At 41.3% G+C, this 8,869-nt stretch overlaps 1 long non-coding RNA gene across 1 annotated transcript; it reads left to right on the plus strand.

Moving 5' to 3' along the window:
- Window positions 1-2,265: 2,265 nt before the first annotated feature.
- Window positions 2,266-7,342, plus strand: LOC309642873. Its single transcript, XR_014253420.1, has 3 exons — window positions 2,266-2,279; window positions 2,412-2,516; window positions 7,325-7,342. It is a non-coding gene; the product is annotated as an uncharacterized lncRNA (long non-coding RNA).
- Window positions 7,343-8,869: the final 1,527 nt, after the last annotated feature.

An 8,869-nucleotide genomic window follows, 5' to 3' on the forward strand; every position in this document is an offset into this window, starting at 1 on the left:
CATAGGAATTCTACTTGTGCCTTCATGTAGCTCAAATACCAATTTCTTCACCCACGGTATAGACGGGAGCTGTCCCATCACTGACCGTTCAATGCTTGAGCTGGGACTGGATGGGTGGTAGCAGTTAGCGGGTTACAAGACGGTTGATGGATGAGTGGGGATGAGGGAACAATTGCTACAAGCCAGATACAGCGCATTCCAGAAAGGGAAACAAAGCATTAGATCCTGTGGGAGAAATTAAGGGAAAGTGGTGAGAGATGGGTTGGAAAAGAACATTTTCCATGTTCTTGTAAGCCAAATTGAGGGGTTTGACTTTAATTTGAAGACAACGGGAAGTGGTGATTTTAAGCAGAAAGGTGAGTCTAGGTTGCTTGTGTCCAAAGTAATATAACTGACATTGTGGCCCGTGAGTATTTGTAAATGAGTAGATGAATGTTGATCATGAGAAAACTGTTGCAGAGGGTGCTGATAACTGCTGCTACAGTGTTAGTTCATGTTATATTTTTCCATTTGGAAGTTGTGGACTGAATGTTTGTGTCCTTCCTCCAGGGGGGGGAGGAAAAAAGTTCATATGTTGAAGCCCTAACCCTCAATAGGATGGAATTTGTAGGAGATTAGGTTTAGATGAGGTCATGAGGGTGAGACCCCAACGATAGGATTAGTGTCATAAGACAGAGGAAGCAAGACCAAAGATGCCCCTCCCTCCCTGGCTCCCTCCTTCTCCCTTTCTCTCTCTCTCTCTCTCTCTCTCTCTGTGCCATGTGAGGACCCAGTGAGAAGGCAGTATCTGCAGGCCAGGAACTGGGCCTCACGAGGAACCAAACCAAGATCTTTTCCTTCCAGCCTCCAGAACTGTGAGAAGGAAATGTCTGTTCCGCTCTGTGGTATTTTTTTTTTTTAATGCGTTAAAAACCATTCGGTTTTATTAATTAACATGTATTAGGTTCACAAATAGTCTAAGTAAAGCCTTTCACAGTCCATATTGATCTTTTTACTGTCTCTATAGTTTTGCCTTTTCGAGAATGTCACATAGTTAGACTATGTCTTCTCACTGCTTGATAGCTCATTTCTTTTTAGCCCTAAATAATGTTCCATTGTCAGGATGTACCACAGTTTGTTTATCCATTCACCTACTGAAAGATGCCTTGGATGTTTCCAAGTTTCAGCAATTATGAATAAAGCTGCTATAAACATCTTTGTGCAGGTTTTAGATTGGAAATCATTTTTCAGCCTCTTTTGATGAATATAATACCAAGGAGTGTGATTGTTAGATCATATGATAAGAGATGTGGTATTTTGTTATAGCTGCCTGAGCAGACTAATACATAAGCCATCCAAAATGTGTTAATATAAATAAACGCTATTTTCTTGTTGAGAACTTAATTCCTCTTCAAAATAGGCATGGTATGGTTAGACATGAACCTGAAGACCTGTGTGTTGCTCATTCTGCTGAAAAGGATCATTCTCATCTCTCTTTAATACATTGGGCAATTTTTTTTGCCAGCCTCCCAGAACTTTCAGTAGAGGCATGAATCTACAGATCTCTGGTGCAGAATGATCGAACAATTTTTAATACACCCTAGAAATAATGTTATGGGGCTTAAGACGAATCCATGTGAATTTCATTCACAACAATTTTCAGCATGTAATATGCTTTTCTTCTATCATAACTCAAAGCATGGGTTTTCTTAGGCTTTGACTTACCATCACTTGGGTTCAGAGTGTAGTGTAGGTTGACTAATAGCCATATTCCTCCAGAGAGCAATGTCCGTTTGTCTTTATAGTGGTGCTAGGTATACCACAATTATCAATATATGTCAACACAATTTTCAGGAGAGTTTATCTCTCTACCCCAGATATTTTCTCTCCCGTGCTAGGTCATTCAGTTTCCTTAGGAATTTTGTTTTGGACTTGGCTCTTCTGACTGATTCTTAGTGGTCTCTGTATAGTGTGGAGAATACAGCTCTTAGATATAAGAGATTGGTACCTTATAAATTGTTTCTTCATACACTATAGGAAAAAAAAAAACCTCACTGTTTTTATCCCCATCTAGAATAAATGTACTTGAACTCTTTCTGCACATGCCCCAAAAATATAAAGCATGTTAGATGGTCCGCCCTCCGTGTGCTCATGTTCCTCATCCGCTGATGCAACCAACCACGGATCGTGAATCGTAACTGGTTGAATCCTCGCATATGGAGGACCGACTGTGGGACTTGAGCATCAGAGACTTTGCAATCTGCCACGGATCCTGGAACCAATCTTCCGCGGATTCCGAGGTACGGCTGTGACCTATAAAATATGCTTTCGGTGTGTGTAATTCCCTACGGAGGGAAGACATAAAGCTTCATCCAAGCCCCTCCCCCCAATGACATCTAATGCCAAGGGTTGACTTCTACCCAATGCAACAGAAAGTCAGACGGTTCAAAGGAAGGAAAGATCACAGGTACCCTCTGTAACACCTGTGTGACGAGGAGCTATGCTCAAGGCTGTGTCTGGGGATTCTGGACACTCAGGTGAGACTATGTGCCTCAACCTCTAACTCCCAATTTAGACACTCCTGCCACGTCTTGATGCCAGTAAGGTCTGGAGCCACACCCAAGAAGCGTAGAGCCTTGGTCAAAACTCCAGAATCCTTTTTCTTCCTGAATGTATCCTTTCTGGAACATGTGTACTGTCTCAAATTTAATTTACTTCAGTAGAGGGAAGGCCGACCCGAGCAAAATTCAAGCTCCCCTCTCAAACGACAGCCCACCTCCCTGCAATCCGCAAGAATCCTTTCAGCATCCTTAGAGGGCAGTGGGGGAGGTCACTGGATTTCCGGCCCCTGGCATGTTCCCATGCCTTTGAACGCCTTCCTCTGCTGAGTGTTGAGCGAGGCATCCACAGATTCAGGTGGCAAAGCACAGGAAGAGGTTTGGTTTTCTGAGCCTGAGGGCAGGGTATATCCCACTCAGATGCCGCCACCAGGAAGGCAGCCCTTCCAAACTCGTTTGCTTAAGCCCGGGATGTCCACTATTACGGGACGTTCCCACACCCCTCACCTCCTGACCGCTCCTCCGTGGAAGCTTACGTCCACTTGGTCCTCCGTCGTCTCTCCTTCCCTTTCTGTCCCCTCCACGAAGCCTCCCAGAGGAGACTTGCCACTCCCACGGGCGCTCACTGTCTCATCACTGTCTCGTGACTGAGTCTCCTGCCAGCCACACATCCTTCCGGGTGATATTGGTAAAATAAGCTAAAATAGTTCGTGAAAGCTAAATAACAACTGCTAACCCTTAATCTTTTTTTTTTTTCTAATTGAAGTATAGTTTGTTTACAATGTCTGTTAGTTTCAGGTGTACAGCACAGTGATTCAAGTATATACATATTCTTTTTCAGATTCTTTCCCATTAGAGGTTATTACAAAATACTGAGTATACTTCCCTGTGCTATGTAGTCGGTCCTTGTTGGTTATCTATTTTATATATATAGTAGTGTGTATCTGTTAATACCAACCTCCTAATTTATCCCTCCCCCGACCCCCCTTTCCCCTTTGGTAACCATAAGTTTGTCTTCTATGTCTTTGGGTTTATTTCTGTTTTGTAAATAAGTTCATTTGTATCTTTTTTTTAAGATTCCACATATAAGTGATATCATATGGTATTTGTCTTTGCCTGACTTCACTCAGTATGATCATCTCTAGGTCCATTCATGTTGCTGCAAACGGCATTATTTCATTCTTTTTTATGTCTGAGTAGTATTCCATTGTGTATATGAACCACATCTTCTTTATCCTTTCATCTGGGGATGGACATTTAGGTTGCTTCCATGTGTTGCCATTGTGAATAGTGCTGCTATGAACACTGGGGTGCATGTATCTTTTCAAATTATAGTTTTCTCTGGATATATGCCCAGGAGTGGGATTGCACGATCATATGGTAACGCTATTTTTAGTTTTTTAAGGAACCTCCATACTGTTCTCCGTAGTGGCTGTACCCCCTTTATCTTATTATAACGACACTGGTAAAAAAACTGGGCTTGCTCTCCTAGAGTCCTGGAGGCCAGGGCTTCTCAACCTTCAGTGCCTGTGAATCACTCGGGGAACTTGCTAAAATCCACATTCTGAGTCAGTAGGTCACTCCCGGGGCCTGAGAATCTGCATTTCACACAAGCTTCCAGGCAATCCGAAGACCACCCTTTCAGTGGGAAAGGATAGACCTCAAGCTCCTTGAGGGCCCGTGTCATGTCTGATGTGACTTTGTGCCCTCGGTGTGTAGTCAGGTAGCTGGCACATGGTGGATTTTCAGTTGGAAGGGAGGAAGGGGGGTGAGAAGATAGACAGGAGATTAGGAACTGTGCATTGGGTAGGTCTTTCCTGTTCTTGACAAGCTTTGGTAAGTCTTTCATGTCCTTGATGTTAAACACCAAGACAGGCTCAGGTGAAGCAGATGTGAACGAAGGCTAATGAGTCTTTTTAAAGAGGATCTCATCCCAGCCTCTCCTGAGGGTTCCTTCCTAGCTATTCTCAGATGGTCTCATGATCCTCGAGGCTTACCTCCAGCTTGACACATCCCTGTGAGAATGTCAGAGTCCTCTCAAAGGCCTGGGAGCTAGGACTCACTGTGTTATGAGACACAGTTACTGCAGAAAGAAGAGTTCTCATCATATGCTGCTTTTATTCTTTTTTAACATCTTTATTGGAGTATAATTGCTTTACAATGGTGTGTTAGTTTCTGCTGTATAACAAAGTGAATCAGCTATACATGTACACATATCCCCATATCCCCTCCCTCTTGAGCCTCCCTCCCACCCTCCCTATCCCACCCCTCTAGGTGATCACAAAGCACCGAGCTGATCTCCCTGTGCTATGCGGCTGCTTCCCACTAGCTATCTATTTTACATTTGATAGTATATATAAGTCCATGCCACTCTCTCACTTCATCCCAGCTTACCCTTCTCCCTCCCCGTGTCCTCAAGTCCATTCTGTACATCTGTGTCTTCATTCCTGTCCTGCCCATTCATTCTTCATAACTATTTTTCTTTTCTTTTTTTTAGATTCCATATATATGTGTTAGCATACGGTATTTGTTTTCCTCTTTCTGACTTACTTCACTCTGTATGACAGACTCTAGGTCCATCCACGTCACTACAAATAACTCCATTTCATTTCTTTTTATGGCTGAGTAATATTCCATTATATATATGCGCCACATCTTCTTTATCCATTCATCTCTCGATGGACACTTAGGTTGCTTCCATGTCCTGGCTATTGTAAATAGAGCTGCAATGAACATTTTGGTACATGACTCTTTTTGAATTATGGTTTTCTCAGGGTATATGCCCAGTAGTGGGATTGCTGGGTCGTATGGTAGCTCTATTTTTAGTTTTTTAAGGCACCTCCATACCGTTCTCCATAGTGGCTGTATCCATTTACATTCCCACCAACAGTGCAAGAGGGTTCCCTTTTCTCCTCACCCTCTCCCATATGCTGCTTTTATCTTGAGCTCGTGGACCATGTGGGGTGGCTCTATGTCCTAGGGAGCATTTGGTGGACAGTGTTTCCTTTGGAAAGTGATAGAATTTTTGTTTGCAGAGTTTGTATCAAAGCCTCAAAGCCGTTGGTTTATTTCATCTCTTGCTCCTTTTAATGTCTAAGACAAAGTCTGAAGTGCTTTATCTCTAGCCTGCATCTTGCCAACAGCAAGCAGACCCACGGAGAGCCTCTGCAGTCACACCAGCTTTCATCTCAAACAATGTACAGAGCCAGCGGGATAGGGACACCATGCCGATGATTAGGCTGTGGGCCTCTTCACCAATTCATCGTTATTATTTTTAGAAAAAATGCATTCTAAATCAATATTTTAAAATATGAAATTAACCTAATCCCCAACCATTTTAAAAATAGATGGGAAGTTGGGGTTAGCAGATGTAAGCTATTGTATATAGAATGGATAAAGAACAAGGTCCTACTGTATAGCATGGGGAAGTATATTCAATATCCTATGATAAACCATAATGGAAAAGAATATTAAAAAAAAAAGTATATATATGTATAACCGAATCACTTTGCTGTACAGTAGAAATTAACACAACATTGTAAATCAACTATACTTCAATACAAAAATAAAAATTTTAAATATAAAAGACATATGAAAAACAAACAAAAAATAGAAAAGAATAAAAAGGAAAAATCACGCTAATATATTAATATTCACTATGTTGAACACAACTACTATTAGCATTTAGTTGTATTTTCTGTCCTTTTTTTTCCTGTGAGTGTGTCTGTTTTCATATCTATACTAATTTTTACATTATTCTGACATGTGATATGTGTAATTTTATATGCAACTTTTTTTCATTTAACACTGTATCTAAGTATTTTCCATGTTATTATAGACTTCATCACTACCATTTTCATCCCTGCATAATATTTCCTTGAATGGCTATACCAACAATATAGTCAGTTACTAATGCAGTGAAATGTACTAGGCATTTAAGTTGTTTTGAAGGCTTTATAAATATAATTGAGCTAAACATATAGTTTATCAAGTGGCTATTGGCTCATGGCATATATTGTGTTTAGATTATCTAATGAGCTTGAAATCCATAGCAGATGTATCGATCCAGGATTTTTAAAGAGGTGTATAACGGGGTGGGGGGGCGACACAATAAAGGCATCCAACAAAGGGTCTCTAGGAAACAAACAGGGAACAGACACGGCCTGTCAGCCTCTGCCATGGAGAGGGGGTGTGGAAGCAGTGGGGCTGGTTGCAGAGGGAGTCGGAGTCCCAGAGGCCAGGATAGGAGACCGTTCCCCTAGTCGTGGTCCTATGACCACAGCAAGTGCCTTGCATCCCCGCCTGCTCATCTAAATCCGGGAATGGTGCCTACCTCAGGGGATTGTGGTGAGGACTGAATGAAATACACAAAAGCACTTAGCAAGGTGCTTGTCCAAGTGTGAGCACACAATACAGTTTGGAAAACACAGTGGTGGTGGTGTCAGCAATCAGAGGGTTGGGGGAGCTGCCCACTCCTGTCTGCCGGGCCTGGGGCTCACATGCCATGTGTCTGAGTATTTAAAGCTATGAATCAAGCTAACAGACTTTTAAAAAACGTTTTATCCTTTCACCTTAATATACCTTCACACAAAAACAGAAAAATACATGTAAAGCTATGGTTTTTCTATGACTAAAAACTAGTAAAATATTAAAGAGAGGGGAATCTGATCATGTGTAAGCCTGTCTGGGATGTTGTTTGGATGAATAGTAAGAATAAACACATATAAATTCACAGATTATATTTATTTAATAACATTCATTGTCTTGGGACTTCCCTGGTGGCGCAGTGGTTAAGAATCCTCCTGCCAATGAAGGGGACACGGGTTTGAGCCCTGGTCCGGGAAGATCCCACATGCCGAGGAGCAACTAAGCCTGTGCGCCACAACTACTGAGCCGACGTGCCACAACTACTGAAGCCTGAGCGCCTAGAGCCCATGCTCCGCAACAAGAGAAGCCACCACAATGAGAAGCCAGTGCACCGCAAAGGAGTAGCCCACGCTCGCCGCAACTAGAGAAAGCCCACACTCAGCAATGAAGACCCAACACAGCCAAAAATAAATAAATAAAAAATACATTTATTAAAAAAAAAAAATTCATTGTCTTGCCTTCGTTTCAGCAGAATCATTAACTGGATTCTCATAATCAAGATTTTCACATAATCTGTGTTCCACTGATGGCACTAACTGAACAGGTTAAAAATAAATGTAATTGTATTAAAATATATGAAACTTGAATATAGTTCAATCAATATGTAAATTAGTGTTAACGTAAGAAGCTGAAATTTAATTATCTTAGACGTTTTCAAAAAAGATATTTTTCTTGCAAAATATTCAAAATTACCCATTTTAACCAAAATGCAAAAATACATTTTAGTTAGTAAATATCAAAATTTAAAATAAAATTATTTACATAGATCTGAAGGTTTGGAAATTGTTTTGAAGATTTAATTGCATCTTATGCATTTTTGTATAAAAATAAAACTACTTGCAACTGTAACAAAGTCTATTTTTATTTTATATATCACATATGTTATATCTAGAACTATATCTATATCCAAAAGTAAGAGAAGTAGGAGTTACATAATATTGCAGAATGTTAGCCAAAATAGATGCACAACCATTGCACATACTGTGTGTAATGTTTTAGTACCTTCCGGAATCCTGAGCTGGAATGAGAAGGGAAACAAGAAAATGGACTCTTGGCACTATTGCAAATAATTCTTCATTATGCAAGAATTCATTCCATCCTTGCTATATGAGAGGAAGAACTTAACAAGGTAATGAATTTGTCTTTTCTCTTATCTCAGCACTTCTGCCGCTCGAATCCTCTCTACACTCCAAGTAGTGGTCATTTCTGAAGTCAGCCGTGGTGCACACACATCTTCTGGGTACTCGGATGCAGGGCCTTTTGTTTCAAGGACAAGAGATGTGAAAGAGGTGTTCCTGCGGCCTGAGCAGTGTTGGTCACCAGAGTGGATGTTTAGGATTACAGTTTGCTGTGCTTGCCCTGAGCACTGAGCCTCCAGGGATGGGGTACCATGTGTATTTTAATGTGTGTGTGTGTGTGTGTGTGTGTGTGTGTGTGTGTGTGTGTCTGAGGGGCCCTTTAAAGTCTGGGGCCTGGGCCAGAGCCTCTCTTGACCATCTATAAAGGCAAGTCGGCGATAAAGGAACAAGCAATGTTATAGCCACACATTTATTGGGATGAATTTTCTGCAATGTGCAAATCCTTCTTGAAAATACCATTATCCACATCTCTTCCCACATTGACTTTGAATCTGTTCTAGAGCATTTGTCAATGCCTTACCCATCCTAGATGGCTTGACTTTTAGA

The sequence above is a fragment of the Balaenoptera physalus genome (assembly GCF_965194825.1).
Source record: "Balaenoptera physalus genome assembly, chromosome: 14".
In the NCBI taxonomy this organism is placed as follows: Eukaryota; Metazoa; Chordata; class Mammalia; order Artiodactyla; family Balaenopteridae; genus Balaenoptera; species Balaenoptera physalus.